Below are 27,705 nucleotides of genomic sequence, written 5' to 3' on the forward strand. Positions count from 1 at the left end.
GTGTTACTTTTACACCAGATAAATTAGGACACACGCCTTCCAAAATGTTCAATTTGTGTCTTGAGATCTTAAGGGATCATCAAGATGTTTTTTTGCAAAATGTTTTTTTTTGTTCAGCAGTGGTTTTGTACTGCAGGCCATTTTTTTTTCATTCTCTTTCTTATGATGGATTCATGAACGGTGACCTTACCTGAGGCAAGTGTGCCCTGCTGTTCTTTAGAAATTGTTGTGGGGTCTTTGTGACCTCTTGTATGAGTGTTCGCTGCACTCTTGGGGTAATAAATAAAATCATGATGGGGGAAAATACACCACTGTCTCAGCCAGGTGTGGTTTAATTAGACATTGGGTTTTGCCATAAAATAATTACTTATAAAGGATTTTTCTTTTGTAGTGTACCTCTTAGTGAGAGATCATTGACAGCTAAATATGTTTCTATGCACTTGAAAGCATTTTGCCCTAAAAAATGGTCTGAGGCTGGTCATTCCACAAATTCTCTGCTATGTAAGCTGTTCCTCAGCCAACTACAATTGCCTTTGTTTGCAGTAGTTGTGAACAAGAAACCTGGTTGGCAACAGACTGAAACTGTAAGGTTTTTAGTGCGTATGTAGGGGAATCTGGGGAGACATTGTATATAATAGTGGTCACCTCTAGAAGTGATGTGAGTGACAGTAAGAGCTGAGCAATATATGCAAAACACCCTGGCCATTTTTCAACAGAATAATGCTCACCCACAATGCTCGGCAAAGGATCCCCATTAATGTCTCTGGCAGATTCTTACATTTCCTTGGCCTGCTCAGGTGCCAGATTTATTGGCAGTTGAGCATTTATGGGATCAAATGAAATGCCAGCTTTAAATAATCTGCAAGTGTGCAGGATCTACAGACCCAGCTACACCTCTGTGGGCAAATCTGCCACAGGAGACCATACAGAACCTAAACTAAAATAGCATCATGTATTTATTGTTAATTAGCTATGTTAAAGCATGAGTCGACTGATAAATCACTGTGCTGAATTACAGTATTTATCTTAGTGTTGCTGAATTCTCCTCAATCTCCTTAATATTTTTTATCAATAAATTAGATAATAAAGCATTTCTGATGGATTTAATGAAGCCATTTCAAACCTTCAAAACAGCCTTTCATAACCTTATATGAATAAGATAAAGAAGGAAATATTCAAAAAATGTTACATTTCACCTGTATTTCATTCTTTAGATACTTTTGCAAATGTTTGCACAGCTTTTAATCTATCTTGTACTAAAAGTTCATTCAATTTACACCTTAGTTTGAAACCTGAGCTATGCTTTAAGGTCAGCAAATTCACCTCAGTGTATCATGACAGACCAGTCTGCACATCAGGACACCTGATCCTGGATTAGCTCTCCAACTTTATGATTATTTATAGATATGGACAAACCAGGCAGAATTACAGTAGCTTTAGTAATAAGATATGCAGTGCTGTGTTCAGTAATTCTGAATGCTGCAATACAGTACAGAATTAAACTGTGAAATTTATATCAATGACATCCTACTGTAATCAGTTTGTATGAGTGGTGACTGTCACTAACTGCTCTTTTTAACAATAGCACAAGCTTTTAGTCCACAAAGTCATTTATGCAGTAATGCAGTGTAAAAGAAGTGTGTAATTTCGTCTTTGTTTTCTATGTCTTTTATTTAGGCTCTACCTTCCCTGAGAAGCAGAATGAAGTGGCTACGAAAGAGGAGCTGTGGGAACGCAAGCGTCTACTATTGTCATCAAACAGTGTTGATAATAATTAGTGGTAATTGTCCCATAATGGAATAGTATGTTCAGTGAATGATGGTGTGTTGTGGTAAACAGAGAGGCGATTATGCTGCAGGGTGGGAAAATACAACATTGCATGTGAGAGAAGTTAATCTGATTACATTTGCAGAGAATCAGAAAGCATAAATGCATTCTTTTCTGTTATGGTACGACGGCCGAGGTTTTAAAAGCCGCAACATTTACGCACTAAGCCCATTTTCATCCATGTGTTTAATTATATGTGGAATTATTTATATAAGCACATTATAAATGTGGTTAATTACAGCTTAAAAAAGGCAAAGCAACTCAACACTTGATCACGGCCCTGGTATTTTAATATGTGGCTGTTGTTTTAGTATAACTCAAATTAACTTAAAAATATTTCAAGCATTTTACAAGTTCATTGTAACTGACTGAGTTCAGCAGAGGTCCAGGCAGTTGGTGTCAGTAACCTCTCAGTTACATAAACTTTAAAATTTACTGGCTATTTGACAGAGTTTCTTCTTTGTCATGTTCATTGGGCAGTGGATGTGTTTTGCTCGAATTGTTGCCTATACTGCCCCCATGTTTTCCAGTAATGCTCCTAAGTGAACACAAAGTACAGGCAGAAGGCGTCCGTATCCTTATGCTCATCCTTTTGCAATGTTGGGAGCATGAAATTGGCCAAAATCTCTTAGTATGCTGAAGCATTAAAAGTCAAGCCTTGAAATACAGCCCTACACCATAACCCCCCCCCCCCCCCCCCCCCTCCACCAAACTTTACACTTGACACAATGCAGTCAGACAAGTACTGTTCTCCTGGCAACTGCCAATCCCAGACTTGTCCATTGGCTTGCCAGGCAGAGAAGTGTGATTTGCTGTTCCAAAGAATGCATGCTTTATACCACTGCATCCAATGCTTTGATGCAGTTACTCAGCCCAGTAACCCATCCCATAAAGCTCTTTATGCACTGTTCTTGAGCTAATCTGAAGGCCACAAGAAGTTTAAATGTCTGTAGCGAGTGAAATTAGGTGACCTCAATATGCATCTCAGCATCCTCTGACTCTGCTCTGTCATTTTAAGTAGGCTGCCACTTCGTAGATGAGTTGCTGTCGTTCCCAAACCACCAACAGTTGTATTAGACTGATAAATCTCTGTGCTGATCAGTTACTTATCTCTGTGTTGTTGAACTCTGCTCTGGTCAGTTATGATCTAGTTATCTATTCTTGAAAGCGATTTTACTTAATAGACAACCAAGCATTTCTAATAGCTTTAACAGAACCATTAGGAAAGCAGGGTCATCCAGATGGTTAATTGAACCTCCTACACAATGCTGTTCTGACAAATAGTGTTTGGTGTGGTGCAGTGGATAACACCACTAACACTAGAAACACAGTTTGTGAAATGGAGATGCAGTGAATGGAAGTTTGTAGTATACAGACCCCGGTGTGAAAGCTCCGGTCACTGGTTAATTAGTACTCCTGGCTACACCATGGTTACAATCAAGACAAAGGAATAGTTCATACAACTACGAAAAAAGCTTCCTGAGAGCAAAAGAGGAGGTCAGAGGATGAATATAAAAAATGACACAAAGCCACTGAACATCCCCTGTAGTTCAATTAGAACTATAATAAGAAATGGAGGGAATATGTAAACACCTGTTAATCTGCCTAGAGAAGGATCAGTGACTGTGCAAAAAGCATACTAACGTGGGAGGCCACCAAGGTTACAATCACTCAAATCTGAGTTTTTGGTCAATGTGGCTCAAATCGGAATTTTTCATGGCTGTGAGTCACTTTCATATGTGTTCCTAAATCGGATACGTATCTGATCCATTGTGATGTGTCATGAATGTGAACGGCCATTTTTGCTTTTATGCATGCGCTGCATGCTTCTCTCTGGTACCCACACATCTCTTGGTGCAGAAGTGCATCTAGAGCTGCAAAAACAGCAAAAGCAAACCACCTGGCCCTTTTTTCTCCTCCTCGACCTGAGCATGTACTTCAGACCATCTGTTTGCTGTTTCTCCACTACAGCAAAAGATGCTCCACATATGAGCTGCTAACACATCCATTTCCCTTTATAAAGCTACGAGTCGTCTCTCAAATATGGCGTCTTTTGTTGGTGGTAAAGAAGGTGGCGTTTATACGTGTATCAGTGTGCGCATGTGAGATGTTTTAGGGACAGATTTGTTTACATTACACACAGAAACAGATCACTTACATTTGTGAATGTGAACTGTCAAGATCCGATCTAAAAAAAAATGGATTGTAATGTAAACGTATTCCAAGACACCTATAAATATACACATCAACTGAATTCTGTATTGATCTGCCAAGTTTTTTTTTAATGTTTAGGGCACAAAATATCAGTACAAATTTTACTTTTCAGATATTTTGGTTTGTGTTCATGTTCAGTTCCTTTAAATTAGTTTGGAAGAGCAGCTCTATTGTCTACAGCTGTACTGCTGTATGATTGGTCATGTTATTTTGTACAAAGAGAAAAGCAACTCCCATCTCTATAGTAATACAATTTACACTGCCAGTCTATAAGTTACACAGTACTTAAGATATTTTTTCAACTCTAGCCATAATGCTTTTATTTCAATTGGGTTTAAGCAGATATGCCAGATTCCAGTGTAAATTAAAACATTTGGAAAAACACTTGCTTTTTGAGGAGAACATCAGATGTTTACAAGAACTGGAACCAATATACTTGTCCACAATTGTAAGACCTTCAAACAAAGGCAGTTACTTCCAAACTGCAATAAGAAAACCAGTGCATTCTTAAGATTTTAGTGTGTTTTTATGAGACTAATTTAAACCAAAATAACTGAGAGCTCTCCGTCCAGTCATTTCAGTTACTCAAGTGCCCTGAAGATCCAGGCTGCTGACATTAGAGCTGAAATTACTTAAGTTGTTATGAAATAGTTTTAATCTATGTACTTAAGTTGTTTTGGACAACTAATTTGTATTAAATCACTATTTCTTTTTTAATAATGTGAAATTTGTTCTTTTTTCCCCCAATTTACACAGCCAATTACCCAACCCACACATGAGTACTCCCTCACTCACTAGTGAGGCCCCAACACCCGGACGGTGAATACTAGCACATGCCTCCTCCGACACATGTGAAGTCAGCCACTGCCTCTTTTCCAACTGCTGCTGATGTAGCATTGCTGAGTAGCATCACAGCGCACTCGGAGGAAAGAGCTGTGACTCGATTTCAGATACATCAGCTCACAGACGCCCTGTGGTGCGAACATCACCCTTGGAATGATGTGGGGAGAGAGCGCCATCTACCCACCCAGAGAGAGCAAAGCCAATTGTGCTCTCTCAGGGCTCCAGTAGCCGATGGCAATCTACATGAACAGGATTCTAACTGGCGATCTTCTGATCATAGTGGCAGCACTTAGCCCGCTGGACCACTTTGAGCCCTTATTAAATCATTATTAGTATGTAATTCAATTTACATGTAGTATACACTGCATTGCCAAAAGTATTCACTCGTCTGCCTTCACACAAATATTGAATGACAATCCATTTTTAATCCATAGGGTTAATATGATATTGGCTTTGCAGCTATAAAAGCTTCAGTTCTTCCACAGCTCTTCCAAAATATTCTTCTAGAAGCAGACACCGCTGTGTTCTGTCAGGTTGAGGTCAGGCCAGCCAAGTTCTTCCACACCAAACTTGCTCATCCATGTCTTAATGAACCTTGCTTTGTACTGCACTGGTGCACAGTCAGCAACAGCAAGGGGACATCCTGGTTTCTTTAAGTTGGGACCATGATGTTTTCCAAAATCTCTTGTTAAGCTGAAGCATTAAGAGATACTTTCATTGGAATTAAAGGGCAAAAAAGCGAACTCTTAAAAAACAACCGGACACAATAATCTCCCCTCCACCAAATGTAACACTTGGCAGATTGCAGTCAGACAATCACGGTTCTTTTGGTAACTGCCACACCTAGACCTGTTCGTTAGATTGCCAGGCAGAGAAGCATGATTCCTCACTCTAGAGAACACATCTCCGCTGCTCTAGTGTCTAGTCATGTCGTGTTTTACAACATTGAATCTGATGCTTTGCATTGCACCCATTTCAATTAAGGTCTCTGTTGTACTGTTGTTGAGCTAATCTGAAGGCCACATGGAATTTGCAGTATTGTCGCAGTTGACTCTGAAAGATACTGCCCTCATTATGCGCCTTTTTACGTGGTCTACCCCTTATGTAGCTGAGTTGCTTTTATTTACAGCTACTGCTTTGTTCTGAAAAAAAAAAAATCTTATCACAAGACAAAACTTGAAATTGATCAAATGTATTATCATGTCATTTATTAAACAAGTGGATAAATGAACTAAACAGAACTGGAAAAAAGTGGTTTACATTCACTAATATTCACATTAATAAATCAGTAAACTAGAGAACTCCTGTTACTGGCACTCACTAATGTTACTGGCACTTAGTCCTGTTACTGGCACTCACTCCTGTTACTGGTTCTCAGTCTTGTTACTGGCACTCACACATGTTACTGGCACTCACTCCTGTTATTGGTACTCATTCCTGTTACCTGGCACTCTGTCCTGTTACCGGCACAGTAAAATGTGTACTTTAACTTAAATATTATGCGTTTATTATGAAAAAGCAATAATGTTTTAAATTACACATCTTACTTTTGCAATTAGGTCAATGTACAAGACATGCTTAATAATATGTATTTTAAAGTTATTTTGTGTGCACAATTAAGCATGTAATTTGCTGGGGACAGAAATGGCACTGATTTGGTGGCACATGCCTTAAATTGTGCATAAATTATTTCTATAATACTACCACTATGCTCAATAATCATGTGATTAGTATATCACTTTGTGTCGTAACAGGATATACTTAGTATATGTATATATATATTTTTTAATAAAAGTACTTTAGTGCTTTATTAATAAGCATAGTTTTAGTATCCTAAATGATATACTTAAGGTATGTACTTCAGTGTATTTTATACATGCTTACTGTAGTTTAGGTCTGCAAATACTGTAGTATAGGTTTAGTTTTACTTATGTTAAATATTTTCTTCATACTTCAACACCACATTTTTCAGAAGGACTACTACAGAAGGAAAAAGTCTTGAACAGAAATCAATTTAACACATTTTGTAAAAATATAGTAATATCATGAAAAAAACATATTTACTAAGTACACATTTTGATGGAGTATGTTACAAGTATTACAATGGCCAAAAGTAGTATGCTAAAATACAGATTAAGTAGGTTAAAATATAATATACTATAAAGTCAATATAAAAATTTAAAAGTGTATACATTAGATAAACTCTTATATTGTAAAAAGGTACCTGGTCACAAGTCGGTTATCCTGCAACAGTTTCTGCTGTTATAGAATCCCACAGTCACAGTTCAGGAGCGCAGCCTCATACGAAACGATACTCGTTCTGAATTCAAATTCAATAAATTCAAAAATCAACTTCAAACCAGAATCATAAAGGCAAAACTGTACTGTACCAAAGTAGTACATCAGTAAACGACAACAAAGCGCTACTGCTGCTGCCGCTCACTTCAGATAGAAATGTGCGGGCTATCCATTTTTAATTTATAGTATGATTTACATGACCGTGTGTAATGCTTAACCAGTGTATGAGAAGATGAGGTTAGGAAATAAGTGTCCACTGTCTCTCTCTCTCTCTCTCTCTCTCTCTCTCTGTTTGTGTGTGTGTGTGCATGTGTGGACAAACCATAGTTACAGTTAAAACAGATGCTACAGACAACTCTTTTAACATCTGGACATTCAACATTTTTAGACCGTGTATCACCAGTGACCAAACTGAAACTTCCAAGTATCAAATACAAGCCATTTCACAGAAACAGTTTATCTTCTAGTCTACCACCTTGGTACCTACACCACAGTTTGAGAACCCCTAAGGTAGATCATCCAGCCTTAAGGCCCTGTCCCACTGCGATTGCGTCTAAATATCCACTAAAGTATGTCCAAATTTATCAGAAAACACTGCGTCCACTGAGTGAACGCGCTGCGTCCAAAATATAGACGCACTGCGTCCAAATTACGTCCATATTCCGTCTAAATTGAAGTTGGACGCCAACTTCCAAATTTGTACGTCGACTTCCACTCTTTGGACGTCGACTTCCACTTTTTGGACGTCGACATCCAACTATATATGGTTGTTTTTTCTAGTGAATCATCATTTCTTCTTGAGCTACAAGAGAGAGCACATCTATTCTCTTCTACACAACCATGGACCACAGATTCCTCCCCAGAACTAAGCTCAGTACCATGGGTGATAGGGCTTTTTGCTCTGCCGCACCTCGCTTGTGGAATGCGCTACCTGACGAGTTGAGAGCTCCTCAGTCAATAGATAGCTTTAAAAAAGGACTAAAAACATTTCTTTTTAGAAGAACTTACCATTCTTAATTAATTGGTGGTTTTATAGTGTTTTTTTTACTTTGCTTTTTACTATGTAGCACTTTGAGATTTGTGTCCAAATGTAAAGTGCACTACAAATAAAATGTATTATTATTATTATTATAGTGATGGTGCAGCAGCAGAACATACTCCTCCATGTGCTGGACCAGACCGGGAGGAGGAGGAGGCGGCAGCAGGAGAGGACTGTATGGGTCAGGCCTTGAATTGTACGCCGGGAGGAGTTTGGACTGTATGACCGGCTGATGGTAAAGCGATGGATGCCAGAAAAATATTTTTATGGACATCGACGTCCACCTTTACGTGCCGTCCAAATATCCACTAAAATACGTCCGTACTGCGTCTAAATATCCACTAAATTACGTCCATATTAGTTGCCGTCTATTCCAAAAATTTTGGGAGGTACCAAAACCACTTTTGCGTCTAAAGTGGACGGCAACGTCTAAACTACGTCCACTTGGACGGTGCCGTCCAAATATCCACTAAACTACGTCCAGATTGCGTCTAAATATCCACTAAAGTGAGTCCACTGAAATTTGGACGTACTTTAGTGGATATTTAGACGCAATCGCAGTGGGACAGGGCCTTTAAACATAGTTGTTCTCATTGTAGCATTGATTGTACACAAAGCACCCAAAAGGGGTACACCAAATGACCTGAAATTTGAGACATGCACTAAAATATTTAGGATTGCTTTCACCTGTAATGTTCATAAGTGTTGTTAAGAATTAACAAAATTTTGGGATATGAACCACGCCTCAATTTCCCGAGCTCCTCCCCCTCGTCCTATATATATACCTTCCAGGTGCTCACCTATGCGACTTTCGACCTCGCACGTGACGATCCTGCCGCCCTGGGCCTTGATCTGGTTGCCTCGGATTTCGAGTTGTTCTCTAACCGCTCATCCTCTGCCGCTCTCATCGCTCTCTATGCTGCGCTCAGTGGTCTCCCCGGCTCAGCTGGTCAGATGCCCGGCCCAGCACGTTACCTGCCGGACTCTACTCGCTGATTCCACGCTTCAGCACCGGCGCCAGCTAGCAACTCGATTCAGCGTGTCAGCAACCCGGTCCGACTCTTCGGATCTTTGATTCAGAGCAAGCTAATCTACTCGACGCAGCCAGCCAGCTACCCGGTCCGACTCTTCGGATCTTTGATTCAGCTCAAGCTAAACTACTCGACGCAGCCAGCCAGCTACCCGGTCCGACTCTTCGGATCTTTGATTCAGCGCAAGCTAATCTACTCGGCGCTGCCAGCCAGCTACCTGGTTCGGCTCTTCGGATCTTTGATTCAGCGCAAGCTAAACCACTCGACGCAGCCAGCCAGCTACCCGTTTCGACTCTACGAATATTTGGCTCACCGCCAGCTTAAACTACTCGGCGCAGCCAGCTATTCGGTTCGGTTCGTCGGATCCCTGGCTCTTTGCCGGCGCCGCTGCACGTCTCGTCGATCCCTGGTTCAGCGCAGGCGTCTCCAAGCGCGATTGCTTGGCTCACAGACAGCGCGGCCACCCTCCCTGCCGGTGAGACCGATCTAATATCAAATTAATACATGGTTCCCTCGGTTTAATGTATAATTTCCTCTATTAAATGTATTCTTCCCTTGATTTATTTTATTGCTCCCTCTTTTTAATGTATTATTTACTTGATTTATTCATCCTTCCGTGGATCTGTTTCACTGTTCAACTTTATTTATTGTTCCCTCCATTTAATCTATTGTTTCCTCTATTAAATTTTTTGTTCCCTCTATTTATTTAATTGTTCCCTTTATTAATTTTCCCTTAATTTATTTCACGGTTGTCTCAATCTTCCACTGTTTCCTCGATCTATGTCTCCGTTTGATTTAATTCATTGTTCCCTCTATTTAATTGTTTCCCTCTGCTCATTGTTAGCTCGGTCTTTTTCTCAGTTCCCTCGATCTATTTCTCTGTTCAATTTAATCGTTTCTTCTCAGTGTTGGCTCGATCTATTTCTCAGTTCCTTCGTTCGATTTAATTTATCGTTCCCTCTATTTAATTGTTTTCCTCCGCTCATCGTTACCTCGGTCTATTTCTCAGTTCCCTCGATCTATTCCTCTGTTCGATTTAATTTATTGTTCCCTCTATTTAATTGTTTTCCTCCGCTCATCGTTACCTCGGTCTATTTCTCAGTTCCCTCTATTTTAATTGTTTCCATCTGCTCATTGTTACCTAGGTCTATTTCTCAGTTCCCTCTATCTATTTCTCTGTTCGATTTACTTATTGTTCCCTCTAATTTGTTTCCTCGATTTATTCCACTGTTCCCGATCTATTTCAATGTTTGATTTATTTTATTGTTCCCTCTAATTTATTGTTCCCTCGATTTACTCATCGTTCCGTCGTTCTAATCCACATTTAGATTTAATTTGTTGTTTCCCTCTATTTACTTTATTGTTTCCTTTAATTCGATTCCTCATTTGAATTCATTGTTTCCTTTATATTTGTTGTTCCCTCAATTTATTTCATTGTTCCCTTAATCTTATTTCATTGTTTCACGGATTTTAATTTATTGTTCCCTCAATTTGATTAATTGTTTCCTCGATTCCAGCCGGCGAGGCGGAACCCTACGCCCGGCTTTACTACGTACTTTTACCATGAAGGAAGGCGACGGCTCTCTTTTCTGCCCTCTATTCTTTCCGTTACATTGATTCTTTTCTCTGTTTCCTCTATCAATGCCAGCGAGGCGGACCCTTATGCTCGGCTTTACTAATGTACATTTATTTCTTTTCTCTGTTACCTCTATCAATGCCAGCGAGGCGGACCCTTATGCTCGGCTTTACTAATGTACATTTATTTTTAAAGGAACGCGACGGCTCTCTTTTCTGCCCTCTATTCTTTCTCTTACCTCTATTCTTTTCTCTGTTACCTCCATCACTGCCGACGAGGCGGACCCCTACGCTCGGCTTTACTAATGTATATTTTCTGGCGAGGCGGACCCAGGGGCATAGCAGCAAATTCTGGGCCCTTTTGATTAAAATCGAGATCAGTTATTTAACAATTAAGTTATCCACTGTTTGTTTCTAGACTGGTTAATGTTGATATCTTACGTTAGGAGGCTCAATGTCTTTTACCTGTTTGGCAACTAGCTAAGCTAATGCGAGCATAAAATATCAGCAGCAGATGTCTGGAGTGAACTACATTTACTTTAATTGGACTTTTGCTTAACAAGCAAACTCTGTTTACCTTCGGGAAAGAAAGCCACCATCAGCTGCTTGCCCTCTTTCTGCCTTCTTTCTTTTTCCTTCCTTTCTTTCGATAACCTGATTTCTTGCTTTGGGCAGCAGGATGTCTCTAGCCCCCAGGTCTTTAAATCTGGGCTCACTGATGGTACACCTGAAGCCGGTAGCTATCGGGTGGACTAAACCATTTTGCGCCTCCAGGAGGGGGCCCCCCAAAATGTCCTATATGTCGACGGACCGTGATGCATTCTTCAGTCAACGCTTCTCTCCGCCTGCTGTTTGCATCCCATCTGGTGTCCGTGTTCTTCGTCTGGGCGCCACCCCTACTGCTGAGACTAACTTTGGTCCTGCCTGTTGCTAAATTTTTATTTTTGGGGGGGACTACGCAGGACTCTTCAGGCTTCTCTTCCTTGATTTATGGAACATATGAACACGTCAGGCCGAAAAGGACAGTCAGACCACCAAAGACTTCATGAGTTCAACCCCTGTACGCAGCTGAATGACCAGAAACTTTGAACTCAGACGGGAGCAGGTGTCATAACCTAGTTGTCGATTTAAATTTACATGGTCGTCACATTCCTTTGTCGAGAACAAAACTCACCTTGCCACGAAACCTGTCGAACTCCCCATTCAGTCAAGCTTATACTGGTCTGCAAATTTTATCACGAGGATGATGCTAACTCTGTATACCCTCTACTATAAAGTCATTTTCACTCATACCACCCCTGAAACGCTGTAAAAGATCTTATAAAATTCTGCTGAAGACTTCAGTCTCTCACCATTGCTTACCTCACTTTCAGTTCAGATTCGGCCGCTGGGCCTCCCACTTTCGTTTTTTTGGGGGGACCTGGCTTGAGAACCGTCTCAATCTGTTCTGAACTGTACCCCAAGCAACATCATCACAGTTCCCCTCCCTGCATCGCGTAGGCGGGGTTCATTATAGCAAAGTGTTGTTAAGAATTAACAAAATTTTGGGATATGAACCACGCCTCAATTTCCCGAGCTCCTCCCCCTCGTCCTATATATATACCTTCCAGGTGCTCACCTACGCGACTTTCGACCTCGCACCTGCCTCCACCCCATCACCACCCTCATCTTCACTCTCATCTTCATCACTCATCTTCATTACTCCTAGCTGCGGGGGGAACCTGGCTTGAGAACCGTCTCAATCTGTTCTGAACTGTACCCCAAGCAACATCATCACAGTTCCCCTCCCTGCATCGCGTAGGCGGGGTTCATTATAGCAAAGTGTTAGTACTTAAGCTGTTAGACCATGGATGAAAGCCTACAGGTTAGTTTTTTATTCTCACAACTGCAGTACAGTAATCTAGCAGTAATATAGCAGTTACAGACCCTACAATAGAACCCAGAGGAACACCATGGGACTGAAAGTGTGCTACAAGTGGTAACCAAATAATTCACATTTTTTTTCTGCATTAGGTTTAATAGCTGAATCTCTAACCTAGGGTTCAAGGGAATGCCATGTAGCATCTCAAAAAATAGAATATAATTGAAAAGTTTCTTTATTTTAATAATTCAGTTTTAAATGTGCAGCTCGTTCATTGTATAGATGTATTACACACAGAGTGATCTATTTTATGTGTTTATTTTAGTGGACCAACACCAGCAGATGACATGTCTCTCCAAACCATCACTGATCATTAGTAAATGTTGCATTTCATTTGGAAATCAAGAGATCAGAGTCTGTAGGAAGAGTGGAGAGACACACAGTTTTAGCTGCTTGAGGTCTAGTGTTAAGTTTCTACAATCAGTGATGGTTTGGAGAGTCATGTCATCTGCTGGTGTTGATCCACTGTGTTATATCAAGTCCAAAGTCAATGCAGTGTTTTCCCACAAAATCTTACAGAACTTTTTGCTTCCTTCTGCTGACAACTTTTATAGAGGTATGGATTTCATTTTCCAGAAGGACACACTGCCAAAAGTACCTATTGGTCTTATATAATATTCTAATTTTCTGAGATACTGACTTTTGAGTTTTCATTGTCTTTTTTATGACTTATATAATGAATAAAATAAACTACTAGAAGTTTTCTGAGATTATTTCCCTATCATGCTTCTGGTAAAGTTTACATACAATACATATTACATATTAAATTACAAACAATGTGTTTATCAATACTGTGATTTATCAGAGACTCGCAGCTTTTGTCCCCATTAACAGTTTATTTTTTTTTGCCGCACTGTTAGTTCTTGATTTTTTTTAATAGAATACATTTTGTGTTCAGCTCTGATTATAAGCTTCTTTTTCCCCCTTTCTTTTCTACAACCTTATATAGCAAAAAATCAAAGTTTCACTGTGATACATTTGCCTTTGTTTTAGATAGAATTAATGCAATAATGAACATCATTCTTACAAAATCTGTATTTATTAAACTTGTTTGTATCAAAAATAACACTGCACAAATAAATAATTGTGCAAAATAAAATAACTTTTTAAATATAATGTTTTAAAAGTGCTACCTGTGTTTAAAAAAATGTACATATTAAAGTAAGAACCATATACAGCATATTAACTGTGTTGTTTTTTAAATCGTTTGTACATGAACACTAACATAAAACATTCTTGCCTCTCCCCATAGCTCTCTTATTGGTTGTTGACATTGTTCACGTCACTATTTGCGTGAGCCGAGTCTCAAGACTTATATTAAATATTACATTTTATCGAAGCGCCAGGACAGGACACGAACCCGACTGACTAAAACTTTTAATCCTAAAAACCTTTCGCTGAACGATCGAGATGACTCAATTAAAACTTTAAAACTTAAATTTAAGTTTAAGAAGATTTAAAACTCTAGCCAACACGTGGGAGAATGACAGGTAAACAAACACGAGCACAGACGGGAAACAGGTTAAGGACGTGACAATATAATATACAAGTTTCACATTTTGGATCGAATTACTGTAATAAAACAACTTTTTAATGATATTCTTATTTTTTATAAGAACTAGTAGTTTGTCTCTTCCACCTCAAGCTTTCTGAGATGTCTCAGTAGACAAACTGCCAATCAGAGCACAGGTGATTTACATATACCAGTTTTAAAGGCACAATGATTTAATCTGCCTGTTTCATTCTAAGGGATAATTAAAGGTGTAAAAATGCATTCTGGCTAATTACTATTTACATCTTAAAACCCTGAAAATGTCACTGTTGCACCAAAGGGACTTCTAATAAAGTAGAAGAGCTGTAAAATATGGGGCCTCTAAAACATCCAACCAAATTCATATCAGTGAAAATAGTAGTAGCACCTACACACATGGACAAAATTGTTGGTACCCCACTGGTTAAAAAAAGAAAACGGTCACTGAAATAACTTAATAAAATTGACAAAAGTGATAATGTGAAAAAAAAATGAAAATCAACTAATGAAAATCAGATATTGCTTTTGAATTGTGTTTTAAAACATTAAACAAAAATAACTAATGAAACTGGCCTAAAAAAAGATTATGATTATGGTAGCCTTAACTTAATGTTTTGTTGCACAATCTTTTGGGTCAATTGCTGCAATTAATTGATTTCCCGAAGTCTCTTTCAATCCTTTTCCATCAGTGTGGAACGGGTTCCATTTCTGTTTGTTCTGGAACCTTTTTTTTAGTTAAAACCGTTGTGGGTGGGTCTATTTGTACAGGACGCACACAAAGAGCCAAAAGTTAGCTTGACCATGTTTGCTTTTTTTTTGAAAAACAAACATCTATTTCTCTGTATTCCTTCATCTTCTCATTCATCTTCTCTGTTTACAGCCGCTGGTGCAACACCCTCTATAATGTGAGACTTCTGCACCTGTCAGCAGGTATTTCGACCACACAAATATGCATTTCACCCCAAAACAAAGCATATTTTTAAGGCAAATGAAGGACAGGAAGCAAAATAATCCGTAAACAGAAGATATATTTCTTCAGATTTATTACGATTTTACCATAATTACTATTAGACCACAGATTCCTGACTGTCACCACCACTGTAATGAAATCAGAATCAGTACTGTTCTCAACTGAATCATTGCACATAAAACCACTTGGAACACTAAAAACACTTTGTTTACGTCTCGATCACTAAATTATGCTGAAATTTTCGAAATTTGAGGAATTTAACTTTAATTAGAGTTTCTGTGGTCTTTTAACAGCCGGTTATTTTCTTCATCCAGTTCGTTTGAGACTCAAGGCCAGACCTTGAGGGTTGGCAGGCCTATCTCATGACTCAGTGCCTTTCCTCGCAAGGATTGCGCAAGGACTTCTTCTCATCTGCTAAAAGAACATCAGAGAGGATCACTGGTTGTACCTGGCATGACCTCAAGTTTAATCTTCAACGCGTAAAAAGCAGGGGGTGGGGGTGATGAGGGGATGGTGAAGTTTGCCCCCTGACTTCATGGGAATTTTTTGTCAGTTTTCTTTGCAGGCTCCTGAAGGCCTACGCTAGGCCCGGTTCTGATGACCAAGCTGATAAAGCTGGCCTAGCCTCTCTGATATCACCCTGTAATACTGTCAATCCTTACCAAAACAAACTGTAACGTACTGCACTTATTGTAATACGTAATATAAGTTGCCATATCGTGATAACAAATCTCTAAAGCCGGCTTAAACAACACAGGCCAATCATTACCGAGTGCACGCATTGTTCCTGCTCTCCTTGATTCGATTGTTCTAAGAAAACACAAGCTTTCTATTTTTTTTTACATCCTGATTTTCCCATGCTCTGCCCGGTTCATGCCAGCAGTGGCCCCTAAATTCACTTGAGCTCTGCAGATAGACTTTTAAGACCCAGGTGCTTTCCACTTATTGAATTCCTACACTGTGAAAAAGATAGCAGTTGGACGCTACTGTTGGACACCCTTTGGGCTGTTTTTACTGCAGCTCCTTTTATTATTTAAACATTTTGATTTCTAAAGTTTATACTGTTTAAATATCTTACTTGGAGCTTGGAAAGTCTAACATTCAAGTTCAATATAATGTAACATGTTTGTAAATGTGTTATCTTTTGTGAGATCCCTATTCAAAACAATAAAGGACAATGTATTTTTCCACAATATGGGACCTTTATTAATAACAACAATATTTATTGAGATTAAAATTTGTAACTTTGAATACTTGAAGGGCTAAATAAGTAAAAGTATTTCAGCAAATCACATTATTCCAGAATAGTACTTAACATAAGCAAATAACTATTGTTAAGTATTTTCCACCATAACCTCCTGGAACTGTATTAATACAGTAATTTAAATATATTTAAAGCAATTGTACATAGCATATTTGCCCTAAATTAACAGCATCAGAATCATGTTAATGCTTCAGTGACTGTAAAAGAGAAATTAGTATGTCCGTTGTTGCTACTCCTGACTTAGTAGCCTATAAACTGCACTGTGTAACTTTAGTAAAGCAGACAGGGCAACATTTGCTAGAACTGCATATTAGTATATTTGTGTAAATATGACTTGCATGGTTTTATGATGAGATATATCTGTGTAAAATCCTGTAGTATTACTCTATCGCTGCAGTCCATATTATAATTCATTTACTTTTGCAAATGGTTCTGTATCTCTTAGCTTGTCCAGAAATGCATGGGAAGATTGTGTTCTTTAGTGGTGGCTCAAAAAGCAAATAACACTTTCCGCCTGTAGGGGGAGCCCAGGAACAAGAAATACCTATTTTCTCGTCAATAGTAATGTTTATATCTCTGTAAAACAGCAAAGCAATAACCCAGAAATCATCTATGTGGTGATCAATGCATTTCTCACCTAATCCAACAAGCTAAACTAAAATAGGGCAGCTAAAATCCCCTCAGAAAAAAAATAAATAAAAAGATATTTCTGTTCCTTTAATGAAAAGATAAACGGCTACATGCAAAGCATCACACAAACAGTACCTCCCCAACACACTGCATCTTACACAACAAGGACTTCCTGGGGTGCGTTCTTAGACATTTAGGGAGAGAGCGTGAGTGTGTCTCAGACCATCAAACCACACTGTAGGAGAAAATTAACAAAGGTTTTGGCATGATGTAAAAGAGCCCCATAAATCTTCATTTGCTTTTTCCGCAGAGCCGTTTAGCTTGCAATTACACTCGGCTCGAACCGGCGCTCTGAGAGGCAGCAGGCCTGATCCATGCTATTTTAGTGTTGAAGCAGCCACAGCCCCGCATACAGAGATGCATTTATAGATGAGATTCAGTAACACAATCAGAGCTGTTAATGTGACATGATATGTTCCCTGTTACAAAAGACAAAAATATATATATATTTTTATTAATATAAATAGCATTTCATATGCTGGAGATTATTCAAACATGTCTCTGGCCCAATCCCATTTCACCCCATGGCATTATCACTTTAGGCCTACCCCTAGGAATGCACACGCAAAACAGAGGGGTGGGCCTAAAGTGGTAATGCCATGGAGACATGTTTGAATAATAGCAAAAGAAATGCTATTTATATTAATCAAAAAAATATTTTTTTTTTTCTAGTAAGGCTGGAGGGCTAGGGAGGAGTGTAAGCGCTACATAGCCCTTCAAACTGAGATTTTTCAGAGACACACTCAAAACAGAGGGCTAAGAGAATCACTGGCAAGATGGTAGGGCAAGCAACAAAAGAAACCCATACATTTAAGTATCTTCCTAAATTGAGTAGTTTCAAGGTTTTATGGCCATTCTCTTAATAACAAGCACAAAAAAAAACATAAAAAATAATTATTAAAGCTGTTTTCACATGATTTAAGGAATGGACAATAAAAAGCAATTGCTGCCCCTCTTGCCCCCTTTCTGAAGACATATGATGCCCTAAAATTAACAAATTAACCAGCATTGAATGAATGAAGGCTTTTTCCAATTCCTTAAGGGAGGAATTTTTCCCCTTCCCCTTGTAGATAACTCTGTTCCAAAGGGAAGTGTCACATTTAAAAACAGGGGGTAGGTGTACATAATAGAAATGAGATTAGGCCCTAGTATTATATGAACCTTTTATATGAACCTATTGATATTAAAACTCATTTGTTATTATAGCCAATTTATTTTTACACAAAATGTTTAGTATATACTTTATATAAAAAATAAAGACAATATGTTAACAGTGCTAATAAATACCCTTTTTATTTAACACCATAAGACATGTTTATTATGCTGTTGAGTGAAAATGTTTAAAACAGAACTAAAACAGTTGACATTTAGTGACACCCTTGTCAGTTTTCATTCTACATAAATGTTTTTTACTACATAAATATTTGTCAACTACCCATAATAAGCCTGTAATGAGTGTACTGCAGAAGGACGAATGACAGTCGTTTGTCCTTCTGCAGTACGCTGATGTGTGCGTGGGACTGTTTGGGGTACTTAGTGCTCTCAGTGTGGTCTTGTTATGCCCTTGCTCTACAAGGAAGGTGATGGGAACCCATGCTGCAGATATCTAATGCTGAACCAGTGATTAAGGGTCTTTCAGACTCAGGCTCAGAGTCTTCTGTCTTACACTAAGAGACTAACTCTTCATGTCTGTAAATCTCTCTGGGGAATAAGAAAGGACAAAGCACCTGCATCATCACAGATTTAACTGGCCTGATTTCGGATGTTGTGCAACACCTCTGATCTCCGGCTCGCCTGCCCGTCAGTGGATGGGAAGACCATCATACTCACACATCATACAACACACTCAGTACATATGTTTTGGGAATGTCCAGGAGTCTTTGGGTTTTGGAGAAATGTTATTAGTACTCTAGAACAACTAATGAAAGTACAGCTGCCAATGGACCCTGTGGTGCATTTACTGAATGATGATTCCCAGCTTTCCTTTACAGAAAAAACACGTAAAATCTGGTTGGCAGGCTTGACTGCAGCTAAGAAGATTGTAGTACAATGTTGGAAACCCCCTCATGATATTTCAAATATTCAGTGGATTCTGTGCTTTCTAGACATTTCTTACCTTGAACTTTCATCAGTAAGAATTAATGCGGCACGACCAAGCAATGTGGAAAAACTTGATATCTAATTTACAGGATCTTTTGTTAAAGTAGGACTGCTATGGAAATGTTGCTATGGTGGGTGAATTATTTATTTGGTAGGTGGAGAGGGGTGGGGGCAGTGGCGTGCACAGACATTTTGGGGGGCAAGTGCTCAGGGGGGAAAAAGGGCACTTTTTAGAGCACATGGAACACTTCATTATAAAAACAATTACACACACGTGTTGAATGAAATTTGACTTTTATATTTGTAACATTCTCTAAACGTGAGTTTTTAATGGAAAAATGTCACACCACCAACTGATAAAATACATAGTAGTTTGGTGCTGTATGAGACATTTTACTGCACAACAAACTGATTTCAGGTTGGGTTTAGAGGGCAAACGGTAGGATTTTACTTGATGTGTATGTTACCTGGCTGGTGGGACACAGGGGAGAAGAAGCCTATCTGTTGGCGTGCGTGCTGTGCTGAAGACTCGCTGAACTGAACTGCTGCTGCAGCGCATCTAGTGTGCCTTGCTAGCAAGGACTGTTACGGTTTAGTGGGGGAGGTGGACTCAAATGCAGAGTTATTTTATTTACTCATTTTATTTATTTTTATTTGCTTATTTATTAGTCTTATTATTTATTGGTAATATTATATTTGATATTACTGATGTGTCTGTATGTGTGTGCAGTTGGTTTGATGCTGTGCTTGAACCGGGGTTTGAACTCCCAACCTTTGTAACTGCAGACGGGTGTGCTACCACTGCACTACTTAGAGTGTGTGCAGTGGCTTTGGATGAGGGCCTTAAATGTGGCAGTGAAGAAAAAGGGCGGGAAAATCAAACAAAGGATCTGCTGCCACATGGCATGGCTCAAACAAAGGAAATTAACTCAAACTTTAAGAAACTTAGGAAAGACTTCTTGAAAATAAAAACTTCACAAATAAACTGAGATCTTTTCTCTCTCTTTTGCGGCTTCTTTTAAGATCTCTCTCTTTTTTGTGAGCCTTTGTTTCTTTTGAGATCTTTTTTTTGTGGCTTCTTTCAATATATATATATTTTTTGTGAGCCTTTATTTCTTTTAAGATCTTTTTTTTTGTGGCTTCTTTTAAGATCTCTTTTTTTTGTGAGCCTTTGTTTCTTTTAGGATCTCTCCTTTTTTGTGGCTTCTTTTAAGAGTTCTTTTCTTTCTAATCTTTTTCTTTTGTACCCACTGTTACCGGTCACCCCTCTACAAAGGTGTCACACCTTACTTATAGGTGCGGGTAGTTGTGCCGAAAAAAGGTTGTGGGTTGAATGAAAAAATGATGGCAACTGCAGTAGCACATCCAGTGCAAGTGAATTTATTTGGTGAAGGTGCACAAATGCAGAAAAATACCAAAAGAAAACAAAAAAAAAAAACCAAAAAAAATAAACAAAACAAAATCTATTTACAAAAATTTACATAAGGAATCAACATATTCCTTAAGTCGTACATTGGTTCACACGACAACCAACCATACCATATCTCAACCTTAACCATCATCTATCCAACATGAAATGAGGCCTTAAATAGGCCACCACTGGTCTACCCAACCCAGCCAAAACCAACAGATTTTCCATTGCAGGGGGATACAATTATAAACAAAACAAACAATAAATCAAATTAACAGACAATGGAAAAATACATTCTCAAAATAATCATTATTCATGTCATAGGCCACAATCCAATATAATAAACATGAAAATAAGAAAAGGAAAGAATAATTAAAATATTTCAAATCCCTAAAGAACCCCCTCAAAATGGTATGGCCCAAAATGGGCCCAGTGAGCATGCCCCCAATTTTGCTCAGGCCCTATATAAGGGCAGCTAAAACAATTGTAGGGCCCTTTGCCAGACCAGGAAGAGAGTACAGGTGAGTGTATGAAATGCAAAAATTGTACCGGCAGCTATTAAAACAGAAATGTGTTCCCAGTAGCATACTTTTAACTGTAAAATATGTTAAATGTACCAAGCTAGCAGAATGTTAAACTTTTAAAAGGGGGAATTAGTATTAAATGGAAAAAATAGCTGTGTATGTGTATGCACTGAGAAAATTACAGCAGGGACAGAACAGGGCTGAAAACTAATTTGTTTGTTCTGTCACATCACCCTCCACCCCTCCTGGATTGCACAACGTGGGCAATCGGGAAAGGTAATCTGCCATGATGTTTTGTCGTCCGCTTCTATGACGAATTTGAAACAAAAAAGGCTGCAGCGCCAAGTACCACCTAGTGATGCGTGAGTTGTGGTCTTTCATTGACTGTATCCAAGTCAGAGCTTTGTGGTCAGTTTCTAAAATGAATTCTCTTCCCAGCAGATAATAACGAAGACTCTCCAAGGCCCATTTAATAGCAAGTGCTTCCTTTTCCACTGTGGAATATCTTGTCTCTCTCTGCAACAGCTTCCGACTGAGGTACAACACAGGTTGTTCTTGACCTTCAGTACCTTGCAGTAAGACAGCACCAATTCCAACTGCTGAAGTGTCAACTTGCACCGTGAATGGCCTGGAAAAGTTTGGGCTGATCAGAACTGGTTTGGAGCACAGTGCTTCCTTAAGAGCTGTGAAGGATCGTTCACAATCGTCTGTCCATCGAACTGGATTCTTTTCACACTTGAGGGTCAGTCCAGTAAGTGGGGCAGCAATAGTGGCAAATTGGGGAATGAGTCGACGGTACCAGCCAACCAAGCCAAGGAAAGAGCGTACCTGTTTCTTGGTGTGGGGACGAGAACTTTTCCTAATGGCTTCCACCTTGTCCACTTGCGGTTGGATCAAGCCCCTCCCCACCTGATATCCAAGGTACTGGGTTTCCAACTGACCCCACTTACACTTGTTCACATTAAGTGTCAACCCAGCTTCAGCAATGTGTTCAAGGACAGCGTCAACATGCTTAAGATGTTCATCCCAACTCTTGCTAAAGATCACCACATCGTCAAGGTATGCGGAGCAGTAATCTTCACAGCCTCTTAAAACACGGTCCATTAATCTTTGAAATGTCGCTGGAGCACCATGTAGTCCGAAGGGCATAACAGTGAACTGGAAGAGCCCCAGTGGTGTTCGGAATGCTGTATATTCCCGAGATTCCTTAGCCAAAGGAACCTGCCAATAACCTTTGCATAGGTCAAGGGTTGTAATGAACTGAGCATGCCCAAGCCTTTCCAACAGGTCATCAATTCGTGGCATTGGGTATGCATCAAACCTTGAAACAGCGTTGATCTTCCTGAAATCAATGCACACCCGTAGAGACCCATCAGGCTTTGGAACAGTCACTATTGGGCTACACCATTCACTTTCAGAGGGCTCAATGACCCCTAGATCCAGCATCGTCTGAATCTCAGCCTTAAGAGGTTCAAGCAGCCTTTCAGGTACTCTATAAGGTCTTTGCCGGATTGGACTGTCATCTTTAAGATGAATGGAATGCTGTGCCATGTTAGTGCATCCAGGTCTTGTTTGGAAAATGGAGGGATGACGGTAAAATACCAGGGTTAAACCATTTTGTTGCTGAGCAGTCAAATGGCACAGACATGGCTCACATGAAGATCTCCAAGAGGGAAGCTGATCCACCGCATCTTCACCGTCCTCCTCTACATGCTGGACCAACAGGGCAAGGTTTGGTTCTTTTCGATCCTTCCATTCTCTCATCAGATTCACATGATATGTTTGTGTTTTCTTTCCCTTCTCAGGATGAAGCACTTCATAGGTCACAGGTCCTTGCTTCTTCAGGACCTCAAATGGACCTTGCCATTTTGCCAGAAGCTTGTTGGAAGAGGTAGGAAGCAGCAACAGAATCTTCTGACCAGGTTTGAATTCACGCAGACGAGCTTTCTGGTCATACCATGTTTTCTGTTTTTGCTGAGCTTTCTCAAGGTGAAGACGGGCCTGCTCTCTATAGGACTCCAGGCGATCTCTCATCTGCAAGACAAAGTCAACAATGCCCCTCTCTTTACCATCTTCTGTCTGGTTCTCCCACTGGTGGCGCAAGAGGTCAAGAGGTCCCTGGACAGACCACCCATACAGGAGCTCGAATGGCGAGAACCCAGTTGAAGCTTGAGGTACTTCACGATAAGCAAAGAGCAGGAAGGGCAACCACTTGTCCCAGTCTTTTCCAGTGTCTGACACAAACTTTTTTAACATGGATTTCAGGGTCTGATTGAACCGTTCAACAAGGCCATCAGTTTGAGCGTGGTAGGGTGATGTGCGAATTCCGGAGATTCCCAGATGCTGGTGGAATTGGGACATAAGTCGAGAGGTAAAGTTTGTGCCTTGGTCAGTGAGGATTTCGTCAGGAAACCCCATCCTGGAGAAGAATTGCACTAGTGCAGAGATTACCTTGGGGGTGGTGATAGAGCGCAGAGGAAAAGCCTCAGGAAATCTGGTGGAGTAATCACTCACAACTAAGATGTACCTAAAGCCAGAACTACTCTTTTCAAGAGGACCTACGATATCCATGGCTACACGTCTGAAAGGTGTGGCAATAATGGGCATAGGCTGCAGAGGTGCTCTGTCAGTATGTCGAATGTGGCTGGTTTTTTGACATTCAGGGCATGAACTACAGTATTTCTGGATGTCAGAATACATAGAAGGCCAGTAGAAGCGACGGCTAATCCTAAGGTAAGTTTTGTTCTGTCCCAGGTGACCTGCCCATGGAAAAGTGTGTGCAAGGTGTAGAACCAAAGGTCTGCAATTTGTGGGAACAACCATACGTTTGTCAGGGGAATCTGCCAAGTAAAGGATGTTATTCTCTAGAATGTATCTGTCTTTACAGGTAAATGACCCAGTGCTATCATCCTGTCCTACTTGGGCATACAAGGGAGCAAGGGAAGGGTCCTCTCTCTGAAGAGTGTCTATGTTTGTGGGGACCTGCCACTGACCAGTATTAAGGTGTGTGGTGTTTGGTAGATGTGTGGGTGATCCTAAAGCTTTCTCAAGACGACGTTTCTGACGTGACTTTTTTGGGCCCTCCTTCCCACCCTCAAACAGGCACATCAGACACAGAAGGAAGTGGCTCAATACCAACTCTGGTTTGGGAACGTGTTAACACTGGGCAGGAGACATTAACAGGGGACTGGGCTTCTTCTAACAATTCAGCCAAGACAGGCAAGTCCCTGCCAATCACCATGTCTTTGGGCAAGTCATTAACCACTCCCACCCGCAAAAGAAACACATTCTCAGAAACCTCAAGAGTTACATCAGCTGTAGGATAACATTTTACATCACCATGTACACATTGTATTTTGGTCAACACAGAATGGTCAATCAGACTAGGTGGCAAAAAATCCCCCTTTACCAAGGTCACAGCACTCCCAGTATCCAACATAGCTTGTAAAGGTTGACCATTAACCACTACAGAAATGTCAGTAGAATTTCCCAAACTGCTGGAAACAAAATCTCTAGGCTCAGTTATTACTGCTTCCCCTCTGTCTGATAAGAAAATGTCCCCCTCTCTTGGCACATAACAGTAGCTTGACAGTTTAGGTCTTTTAAGAGGACATACAGATGCCTTATGTCCTTGCTGCCGACAATAAAAACAAATCAAGGTTTCTGTCCATCTCGCATGTCTTTAGGTGGTCCATGCTCTGGAGAAGGGCTGACAGTACCTTCAGTAGGTCTTGGGTCCCTCTGTGGTCTTGATGAAGAACAAGGCAGTCCTCGTCGTGCATTCAAGTACTGTTGAGCCAACTGTGCAGCAATCAGTCCATTTGCTGGCTCATGCTCCTGGACCCAGGTGCGGACATCTGTTGGTAGAACGCGCAACAACTGTTCCAGTATGATGAACTCCCCGATCTCTTCTTTGGTATGCAGTTCTGGTTTAATCCAGCGACGATAAAGTCCTTTGAGACGGTGGTATGTCTCCTTGGGTGTCTCTCCTGCTGGGGTGAACCTCCCCCTGAAGCGCTGACGATAAGTCTCGCAGGATATGTCAAACTTTGCAAGCAGTGCCTCCCTCAGGTCTGGATACGAGTTTGACAAGTCCTCATCCATGGACGTATATGCCTCAAGAGCCTTGCCCGTCAACAACGGAACAAGCCGGCAAGCCCATTCTTGAACTGGCCATTCCCAAGTCCTTGCCAGACGTTCAAAACGGAGAAGATAATTCTCAATGTCCTCCCCAGCCTGGAAAGTAGGCATTTTTGGCTCAGTCCGGTAAATGTCTCTGGGTCTCTGGCTGAGAACTGCTGCAGGGTGAAAACCCTGTGCCAGTTGTGGAACTGGCTCTGGAAACTCCGGGAGATCCAAGGGACGAGGCCGTCTGGGTGCTGGCGTGGGAAGAGGCACTCTGGGACTCTGGTCATCTGCAGACAACAAAGTCACTGAAGACCTTGAAGTCCCAGCTGCAGCAGGAGCACCTGGATTAATGCTCATCTCATCTGGTTGTAGGTGTGGTTTTGAAAGGCTTGTTCTCAACTCACGGAACTCGTGAAGTAGCCTCTCCTCTCGGTTCTGCTGGGTGGAGAGAAACTGGCCCAGAAGCGCTGTAAGTTCAGACACTCCAGATGACTTGTGCGGCTCAGCAGGTGGACGATCCCGTGCCTTTGGACGTGCACCCTGGGCTGTGTATTCCCCCTCTGAGTCCATTGTGTCCCACGGTTCATCTGTGTCTGATCCTGTAAAAGGAGCTTTGGTCTTTACAGGAACCACCTTCTGTGAACGAAGACCAGTTCTCTTCGGCACCTTCACTGTCCTGCGTGTTGCCATCCCACCACTGCCACCATCTGTCACACCTTACTTATAGGTGCGGGTAGTTGTGCCGAAAAAAGGTTGTGGGTTGAATGAAAAAATGATGGCAACTGCAGTAGCACATCCAGTGCAAGTGAATTTATTTGGTGAAGGTGCACAAATGCAGAAAAATACCAAAAGAAAACAAAAAAAGAAAACCAAAAAAAAATAAACAAAACAAAATCTATTTACAAAAATTTACATAAGGAATCAACATATTCCTTAAGTCGTACATTGGTTCACACGACAACCAACCATACCATATCTCAACCTTAACCATCATCTATCCAACATGAAATGAGGCCTTAAATAGGCCACCACTGGTCTACCCAACCCAGCCAAAACCAACAGATTTTCCATTGCAGGGGGATACAATTATAAACAAAACAAACAATAAATCAAATTAACAGACAATGGAAAAATACATTCTCAAAATAATCATTATTCATGTCATAGGCCACAATCCAATATAATAAACATGAAAATAAGAAAAGGAAAGAATAATTAAAATATTTCAAATCCCTAAAGAACCCCCTCAAAATGGTATGGCCCAAAATGGGCCCAGTGAGCATGCCCCCAATTTTGCTCAGGCCCTATATAAGGGCAGCTAAAACAATTGTAGGGCCCTTTGCCAGACCAGGAAGAGAGTACAGGTGAGTGTATGAAATGCAAAAATTGTACCGGCAGCTATTAAAACAGAAATGTGTTCCCAGTAGCATACTTTTAACTGTAAAATATGTTAAATGTACCAAGCTAGCAGAATGTTAAACTTTTAAAAGGGGGAATTAGTATTAAATGGAAAAAATAGCTGTGTATGTGTATGCACTGAGAAAATTACAGCAGGGACAGAACAGGGCTGAAAACTAATTTGTTTGTTCTGTCACAAAAGGTGTGACGGTGAACTGAGGTTTGGCTGGGGTTTTTAAGCTGTGTTCACAGCTGAGCCTGATTTGAACTAATTACCGCTGGGGATTCTGGGACTTGGAGTTTTTTGCCCCAGATCCACCAGTTGCTCCACCGCAGTGTCCAGGCCCTCTGCTGGTGGTTGGCGGCATATGCCGCTTTCTTACAGTACCCCCCTCTAGGGGCGGCACCTGACGACCCCAAGCCAGCAGCACGATCACGCTGGAAGTCCCGGATCAGAGCCGGGTCAAGAATTCGGTTCCGAGGGACCCACAAACGTTCCTCCGGCCCGTAACCCTCCCAGTCAACAAAATACTGGGTGCTGCCCCGGACCTTTCGCACGTCCAGCAAACGCCGAACTGTGAACGCAGGGGAACCGCCCACAAGACGTGGGGGAGGGGGCCGAGTTCCAGGTGAGGGAACAAATGGACGTAGATGGGACACGTGGAATGTCGGGTGCACTTTCATGGTAGATGGAAGTTGCAACCGATATGAGACCGGATTTACCCTCCGCAAGATCTTAAAGGGACCCACAAATTTGGGTGCCAGTTTATGCGAGACACCTCGCAGCGGAAGGTCCCTGGTGGACAGCCACACACGTTGACCCCGTTTCCTGGCCTTCGAGGTCGCCTGCAAGGTGGCGCGTGCCTTCTGCCAGGCCCTGCGACACCGACGGACATACTGCTCAGCAGAGGATATACCCACCTCCCTCTCCTGTTCCACAA

General features: G+C 40.8%; 1 protein-coding gene across 1 annotated transcript in view; it reads right to left on the reverse strand.

Annotated features, from left to right (window-relative positions):
- Positions 1 to 7,306, reverse strand: part of slc4a2a (solute carrier family 4 member 2a) — a 72,711-nt gene extending 65,405 nt beyond the window's left edge. The window contains exon 1 of the mRNA XM_049482238.1: positions 7,109 to 7,306. The gene's annotated coding sequence lies outside the window, so the exon portion shown is untranslated. The remainder of the gene's footprint in view (positions 1 to 7,108) is intronic.
- Positions 7,307 to 27,705: the final 20,399 nt, after the last annotated feature.

The sequence above is a fragment of the Astyanax mexicanus genome, chromosome 8 (genome assembly GCF_023375975.1).
Source record: "Astyanax mexicanus isolate ESR-SI-001 chromosome 8, AstMex3_surface, whole genome shotgun sequence".
NCBI classification, from domain to species: Eukaryota; Metazoa; Chordata; class Actinopteri; order Characiformes; family Acestrorhamphidae; genus Astyanax; species Astyanax mexicanus.